This window comes from Corapipo altera, unplaced genomic scaffold (genome assembly GCF_003945725.1).
Source record: "Corapipo altera isolate COAL_440 unplaced genomic scaffold, ASM394572v1 22b, whole genome shotgun sequence".
Classification (NCBI taxonomy): domain Eukaryota; kingdom Metazoa; phylum Chordata; class Aves; order Passeriformes; family Pipridae; genus Corapipo; species Corapipo altera.
Genome location: NW_020884876.1, coordinates 25,418,254 through 25,426,342, shown reverse-complemented (window position 1 = coordinate 25,426,342; position 8,089 = coordinate 25,418,254). Strand labels below are relative to the sequence as shown.

Here is an 8,089-nt window from a genome sequence, read left to right as displayed (position 1 = left end):
AACCCAGCGGCGGGACCGCGCATCCCGCGGGGAGCGGGGCCGCACGCGCGTGCCCGCGGGGGCTGGGAGGGGGGCGCCTCTTGTCGGCGGCGGCGGCCGCTCCCCGGGGAACCGCGCCCGGGGCCGCGCCTGAGGGCAGGGCCCCCCCGCCCCGCGCGGGTCCCACCTGCCCCCGGAGGGTGCCCGCCCCGGGGTGGGGCGTCCCCGGAGCGCTGTCACGCAGGTACAGGCACGCGCGCAGCCAGGGCTGGCCTGCGACGGAGAGGAATCTTTCTTAGATAACATCCTTCAGCCGAGGGGTTGCTGATGTATCCCCCGGGGAAGAGGCTCGGATGGAGGAGAAGCGCACCCATCTCCCCCAGCTCGGTATCTCGCCCGGCGCACCTGGCGCAGGCCAGCTCGGCGAACGGGGCAGAGCTCGGCCTTTCTGCTGGGGCCCGTCCGCCACCACCGCCTCCTTAAATTGTCCTGCAAGGGCAAACACAATGGTCAAACATGGGTGAGAAATGTTCGCCGCCCCCGGTTGGAAGACAACAACTCTTCATCTTTCTTCTTATAGGATTGGAAAGTAATTTGCATCTGTGACAGTGTCCCCCATGGTTCCAGACAACATAAATATTGTTTAGGGCTTGTTTATACATGTAGTTGTTCAGGAGGAGCTATTCCTGACTAATTTCATGACTAATTTCCAGAATAAGGCTAAGCTGTTCCGGTTTAGTATAACACTGTGAGTTTTAATTAAAGACGAAAATAGGGCACACCTATTCTTGAAGAGGGATGTTTACAGATTTGTTGTTGAATAACTTCTGTGTATGTGAGCCAAGAATCAACAGACACCTAAACCGCCTTCCCATTTTCCTCCAGGCTGATGTACAAGTTGCTTGCTTTGCAGATACTATTGCTTCAGAAAGCCACAAAGAAAATAAGATGGCAGTTATGACACATATTCTCTGCTTTGATTTGCCTGACATTTTTAGGGGACATTTTGTTGGCTGTCTGTGGTATTTTCACTGTACATGGGAAGACACTGTGTGTGACTGATACTCAGTACAACAGCATGAGTTCTCAGTGTGTTCCAACAACCATGGTGAGCTCCTTGTGCTGTGACCATCCTCTTATCATCCCAGGAGCACAAACTAGCTGGGTAATAAAGTTGCCACTGAGATTCCTATCTCAGTGGTAACACAGGAATATGAAACAGAGCTAGTGCTCAAACAAGGGTATTTTATGTATACCCAGAAAAACCCTGAAGCCCATGACAAGTATGCAGAAACCTCCCCATATGTTAGGCATACTTCTTGAAGCACCAAGTGCACAGAAGAATGCGGAGAGAAGAAAAACCTCCATCTTCATCCCCACTGCTGGGAAGTGCTGCTTAGCGGCACTCGATGCTTGGACACAGAAGGAGAAGCAATGTTAGGAATGCAGTATGTCCAGTATTGCCTACACCTTGTGGGCCACAGCTTCATGAGACATGGACAACCAGTTTGGATCCATTCTTCTGTGACTGCAGGCTGTTTGCGTGAGTCATCTGGATTCGGCTTGATAGGCTGCAGTAAGAGAGATTGGGTCTCTCCAGTTTACACTTGCTCCCCCATTAGTCAGAGAACAAGACTTCAGCTTTGATTTTTTAACAAGAAAGTGTTGTCATTGTTGCTTCTTATATAAGGACATCCAGTCTCATAACTCCAGCATGTCTGTATTAATTCTGAAAGCTATATAGGACTTTTTTTTTTTTTAACAGTTTTCCTTTGCTTCTAGTTTTCAGTTATAATATGCCATCTAGGCTAGGTAAAGTTCTTTCACTTTATCTTGTGGAGGGTCTTGATTATTCATCCATTGAATGCATTTAGTCTTCCTTTCCAAGGTAGAACCCCCATTTCAGGTCATTTCTTCTTTAGGAGTTTTCAGGTAAGCTTTCATAAGACAAAGGTCACTACCACTGCTAAATACCTTGTATCATGCCACTTCTTCAAGGTATGACACAGCCAAGATTCAGATCAGTTATAAGACCTCATGACTACTCTGTCATGGTGTGGTGCAGTCTTTACCCCATGACTTGTTTCAGGAGCAAAATCCTTATCCTTGTTATGAGGAAGGGAAAGGAAGAGAGGAAGAAATTACTAAAGACTGTCTTTGTTCTCTGTTAATGGTAACACACTAGAAATATTCTGTGTTTCAGAAGTCTGTTAGTAGTAACAGTAGTATAACCATTCCTTATGACTTAAATCTGTCCTTTAAATCTAACTACACAAGTGGTCCTTCATCTTTTCCCACACTCCTGTATCATGGAGGGATTTCTTTTTCATGGGATCTGAGTCCTATTAGATTCCTTTTTCTCATTTAATAGTGGGAGGAGACCATGGAGATCATATCTTTGAATGAAAAGAACACAGTCAGTGGATTCTGCGAAAATTCTAACACGCATGACCTCTTGCATCACTAATTCCTAGTAGCATCGTTAGTCATTTCATCCTCTGGTAGAATAGAAGCCCAGCATGATACACTGGAAGCTCTGATCTCCTGAAGAGCAGTCACTTCTGATTACCGATTTTGAAGACAAGCTCTGTGAGAGCTGGGGGAGAAAAAATTTTTTTCAAGTCTGGAATAAGTCAGTACCCACCTCTTTGCCTCAGATGAGCAATTCTTTTCCATTTTAGCTGAGACATGACAATTCTTTTAAGCAGCTCTGGAAAGCAGCAGCATCCAGCTGAAGTGGAAGAAGGAATAAATGCCCATACAATGAGAAGCCAATAATTTTAAGCCAGACTTTCATAAAGACATGCAGACTAATGGATTCCAAACTGCTGTAAGTCCCATGAAAAATTAGCAATCAAGTTGTCTTGACTCTATTTCAGCAGCAAGGTGAAGATTATTGTCTAGAAATGTAATCATGCTTTTGCACACTGACTTAACGAATTAAGATAGTATTTTAAAGTATTGATTGTAAGAGATAGTGTTTAAAATTTTAATCATTATTATTAGAGAAAAACTGTTCTAGCTACAGGGATCTGTTCTTCATGCATTAGTTTTAGCCTCTGGAAGTTGTGGCTTCACATGTAATAAATGTAAGTTTGACAGTATCTTGGAAGTAAGGGGGAATTACGGAGTACTGTGATGGCTGGATGGAAAATATGTGCAGGGAGGTTAGTCTGGATAATGGTGCTGCCTTAACAGATGATTTTCCTGATTTTTCTTTTAAGAGAACTTTGTAGTTGTTTCAGTTTACTTCCCCTCAATGTAAAAATTACTGGGGATTCTCGACATCCGTGTGTCTGGGTCTATTGCCTAGGCCATATTCTCTATAACATAGTTGTCTACAAGATTAAAACCACTATGTACTAGTCTATGTTGACAGTGTGTTTTTGGGAGATGCTCCAGAGTGGAATCAATGTCCTGTTACAACTCACAGTCACAACACAGACTACAAGCACATAAAATTTTCAAAAGAACTAGACTCGTCTACATTTGACTAAAATAAATTTGATACCAAGAGCTGTATACTAGCCTTGGAAAGCCAGTATAATTTATCAGTACTCCACATGTCATTTGGTTCCATCTTATCCAAGAGAGGAAATTCACCCCATTGTAGAGAGCCTATAGAAAGGACCATATAGCAATTTAGATCACTATCAATGGGCTCTGACTGAGGATTTTTTTGACAAATGGTTTCTCACTCTTATTCTGCCTCAGTACACAAGAGGGAGATAGATAAAGGGCCTGGAGCAAGTAACAATTCTTTGTATTATCCATGTGTTTTCTGGCTATGTTTGTAAAGAGACATAAAGTTCAGATGGCAAAACACAGACATATAATCCATCACTAAATGTATCCTCTCCTTTCCTCACATGTGGTCTTCATGTGTCCATTGCAGGCACTTAGCCTGTTGCATCATCAGCCTCTTTGGAGCTTCACATGTGTTCCACCAGCATACAGCTGTTGGGCTTTTGGTTTGGCTAATTATACAGGTTCTGGGTTTGGTTCTGAAGCTTTCACCAGAATTTATACACACTGTTAACGATACTGTGCCTTGTTCAGAAAGCAAAGCAAAATAGATAATTCTGCAGAGAGTCATGGAAGTGGTGATACCAAAATGAATTGTGTTGCAATAAAATGCAAGCAATGGCATCCGTAATACAGGAGATGGAAAGCAGGTTAGCTAAAACTCTGAGATGCTGAATCAACATGGAAAACAGTAACAACTGGTGCCATGAACAGTTATACGGAGCTTGACTGATATTTGAAAAGTCAACAAATAGTAGAAGAAAAGAACACAAGTGAGAGAAAATAACCTTGAGCCCTGGAAATGGTTATACCCCCTGCCAAAACTGGCCTGCTTACAACAGGTTTCAATACCAAAGAAGCATAACTGTGGTCATCTAAGGTTGCAAATGAATATTTGCATTCAGATTAAGCCTCTGGTGCAAAAGTGATCCACAAGTCATGCTTGTAATCCCTGACAGCATGCAGATTCAAGAGGAATCTTACAAGGGACTTCCACATCTGTCCCCATTTCAATACTGCTGAGAAGCAAGCTAATCAAGTTTCTTCCACTGCAGTTTCAGATTTCTTAAGAGGCACATACTTTCATCAGACTACTCCAGTAAGTCTAAAGGTGAAGACCAGGTTAGAATTAAGTTTGGATACAAAGAGAGTGAAGCCAGCATAAGAATAAATCAAGACAGCAGAGATGGAAGGAATCATCCCAAACGGAAAAGGATAGTCAGAAAGTCATAGAGCCAGAAGTTTGAAAACCAAAGAGTCCTTGTTATAAGTCAAGTCAGGGCTGGGACAAGGTGAGGTATAGGAGCATAACACAAAGGGAGCAGGAACCAGGAATCAAGACTAAGCAAACAAGAATGAAAGGCAAGAGAGTCAGAAGCAAAACTACAGCCAAATGGCACTGCAGACTGCCAAGAGCAACTGGTGGAGTTGCCTGACACATCTGCTATTAGAGGAAATTGGCCAAGCTTTAGCTCCTGCACAGCTGGGCCACAGTCCCAGTTGCCCTATTGCATCCAGCTGCAGGGCCAGTAGCCCAGGCAGAGCCCAACAGTGTGGTTAAATGTGCATCGACTTAAAACTCGATCTGCAGGAATAGCTTGTCTCTATAAAATTTTCTGGTGCAAGCAACAAGTTTAACTCAACTTAAGTATCCAGTAGAACACTGCACTGATTTGCCTAAGTGTGTTTAAAATTATAGCTTTAATTAAGCACTGCAAGTTTGTGCAGTGAAAATGCCTTACTATAGAAGAAATAGATGTATCTGAAGGCAGGCAACAGTGCCAAGATTCCCAGAAGTGGAAAGACATCCCCTCATCTCCCCCTACTGGTGTGCACGTCCCCGCGCCTCTGCGGAGTGACGAGGAGCAGCTACCTCCTCTGCTCTGCCTATGCCAGTATTTCGTGAAACTGAAAGAATCACAGAATATGCTGTATTGGAAGGGACGCACAAGGATCGTCGAGTCCAACCCTTAGCCCTGCACAGGACCCTTGGGAGCAGCTTCCAGCATAGAACTGTTCTCAAGATGCTGGCAACAACATAAAACCACAGTCCTCCTATCAAGAATTAGTCATTTGCTCCCAGAGAGTTCATTCTGCAGACTTTGGTTGTTAATTAGACATTGCTTTTAGTGGGAGACTACAGAATACATATTTTGCAAAGGGCTTTAAGATGTTATCCCAGTGAATATTAAAATCTTCTAGAAAATATAAATTAAGAAAGGAATAGAAAGAAAGCTCACTGTTTTTAAAGATGTTTGTGCAGTACATCATGACAAACATCAATCATGACAGACAAATGCCTGTTGAGAGAAAGGAACAATATTTGAAAGAAATGGGAACAGCAAAATAACAAGATACATGTTCATTTTGTATTATAAGTAGCTAATATAAAGCTAACTTAACTCTGGTGTGTTATGAAAAACTACTAGTGGCAAAAGCAGCTGAAGAGATCCTGAAGACATGATACTCAGTATGTTTAATACCCAGGATGCTTTTCTGCCTCCTTTTTCGGGAGCAATGCTGTTGACAGAGACACAGGAACAAAGAGGAATGTGTGTAATTGCTTTTGCAAGAGTAAGTCTTATTTGTTTTCATAAAGATACCATGATTTTTTTATTTTTTTTTTGCTGCCTTTATGGTCAGAAAACAGTATAGATTAAATCCCTGCCACTTTAAAAGTAACATACATGGAACACATCCTGGAGTAAATGATTTATTCAAGTGCCATCAATGCCAGCTGAGGGCTCAGTGGTAACAGACCATAACTGGTGCTAAGAGTGAGATAATTAATCACAATAAGTTGATATTCAAGGAACAAACACTGAAAACTTTAATTTAGTTGCCAAAACCACTCAAAATATAAAGTGTCTTGTGATGTATTATTTAAAGAAGCATAGTGAATATGAAAAGAAACAATGGAAAGAAAGTGTTTTCCATACTGACCTCCTGTGCTATGTCTTTTCCTAGGAACTTTGGAATGGAAAAAAAGGACAGAACAACATGATCTCTGAATGTATGTTTGTAAAAATCCCAAATATTTACAAAGCAAAACACTGAAACCTGGATATTAACATACAGTTTAAGGAGCTCTAATGAATACAATTCCAATATTGAATTAGATGTAAATAACTTATTCAAGTTAGCTTAGTGATAACATTACGAAATATAAAAATCTTCAATTAATTTTCAGTCAGACTGACCATAATTTATACATTGGAAATCCAGATTCTCACTTACCCCAAAGCTTTAAACTGCTGTAAGATGCAAAGCTGCTTTATAAGGGTTATAAGTTACACTTACATTCACTTAAAATACATTTTATATTCCCAGGGTGATGTAGAGCAGCCCTAATGTAAGGGAGAACCAGGTTTCTAATTGACTACAAGCATTCTCAACCAAGGATGCAAATTCAGTGCGGTCTTAACCAACTGCTGCAAAGGGACTCTGTCACTGTAGCAGTACCCTACCAGTCAGTCTCACAAGGCTTGCCTGCAGGGCAGCTTGCAAGATTAGGTATTAATATCCTTAAAAAACCAACAGAAATATCAACAACCAAACTTTCCTCTCCTCCCCCATACACCTCTGTCATGCAAAAAAATCAGTCTCAGGCATGCCACATAACATCCTTTCAATCATATTTTAATCAAATTGCTTTTCATCAGCTCCTCAAATTTTATGTAAGAAGCACATGATCTACTTTAATCTTTCCTCCTCCTCCCTCACTTCTCAAAAGAAAGTTTCAGTGCTTACTCAAAGAATGGCATTCAGCTCAGCAACAGACACATAAATCTTCTGAATTGCTAAAAACCTGCTACCCAGAGACTGGTATGGCTCTAGATTATGACAATCAAGTGCACAGGACTGGAGAACACAGTTAAAAAACACTCAGATAATAAATTTTCCTTTTAAAGGCAGCAAAGATGCAAGGGTTATTGGTGAGTTAGAAATGGTGGGAGTACCTGAGAACGGTCATGTAGGAATTAAGGTATCACCCCTCAAAAAGGTGGCGGGATCAATAGCCCATCTGAAGTGCATCTACACCAATGCACACAACACAGGCAATTAACAGGAGGAGGTAGAAGCTGTGGTGAATCTATGACGTAAATGCCATCATGACAACAGGGTGGGATGATTCGCACCACTGGAGTGTTGCCTGTAAACTCTTCAGAAGGGATAGGCAAGAAGGAGAGGTGGTGGGGTAGCCCTGTATGTTAGGGAGTGGTTTGATTGCCTAGAGCTTAATGATAGAGACGTTAGGGTTGAGTGTTTATGGGCAAGTATCAGGGGAAAGCCAACAAGGCAGGTATCATGGTGTGAGTCTGTTACAGACCACCCAACCAGGATTAAGAGGCAGATGAAATATTCTATAAGCAGCTGGGTGAAGTCTGCTAATCACTAGCCCTGGTTCTCATAGGGGACTTCAGTTTACCAGATGTCTGCTAGAAATACAACACTGCAGAGGGGAATCAGTCTTAGAGGCTTCTGGAGCGTATGGAGGGCAACTTCCTGACACAGTGATCACAATTGTTCCCCCTGGTGGGGGAACACACTAGGGAAGGTGTCCCACTGGTGATGTGATGGTTGG

At 42.2% G+C, this 8,089-nt stretch overlaps 1 long non-coding RNA gene across 3 annotated transcripts; it reads right to left on the bottom strand.

Moving 5' to 3' along the window:
• Positions 1-1,356: 1,356 nt before the first annotated feature.
• LOC113943886 lies at positions 1,357-7,565 on the bottom strand. 3 transcript variants are annotated; one of them, XR_003526488.1, is made up of 5 exons: positions 7,255-7,565; positions 6,742-6,773; positions 5,745-5,804; positions 2,624-2,710; positions 1,357-2,575 (listed from the first exon to the last, which is right to left on the bottom strand). It is a non-coding gene; the product is annotated as an uncharacterized LOC113943886 (long non-coding RNA). The 3 variants fall into 3 exon arrangements; XR_003526487.1 differs by lacking the exon at positions 6,742-6,773; XR_003526489.1 differs by lacking the exons at positions 6,742-6,773; positions 7,255-7,565 and adding an exon at positions 6,448-6,467 and having other exon boundaries at positions 2,464-2,575.
• Positions 7,566-8,089: the final 524 nt, after the last annotated feature.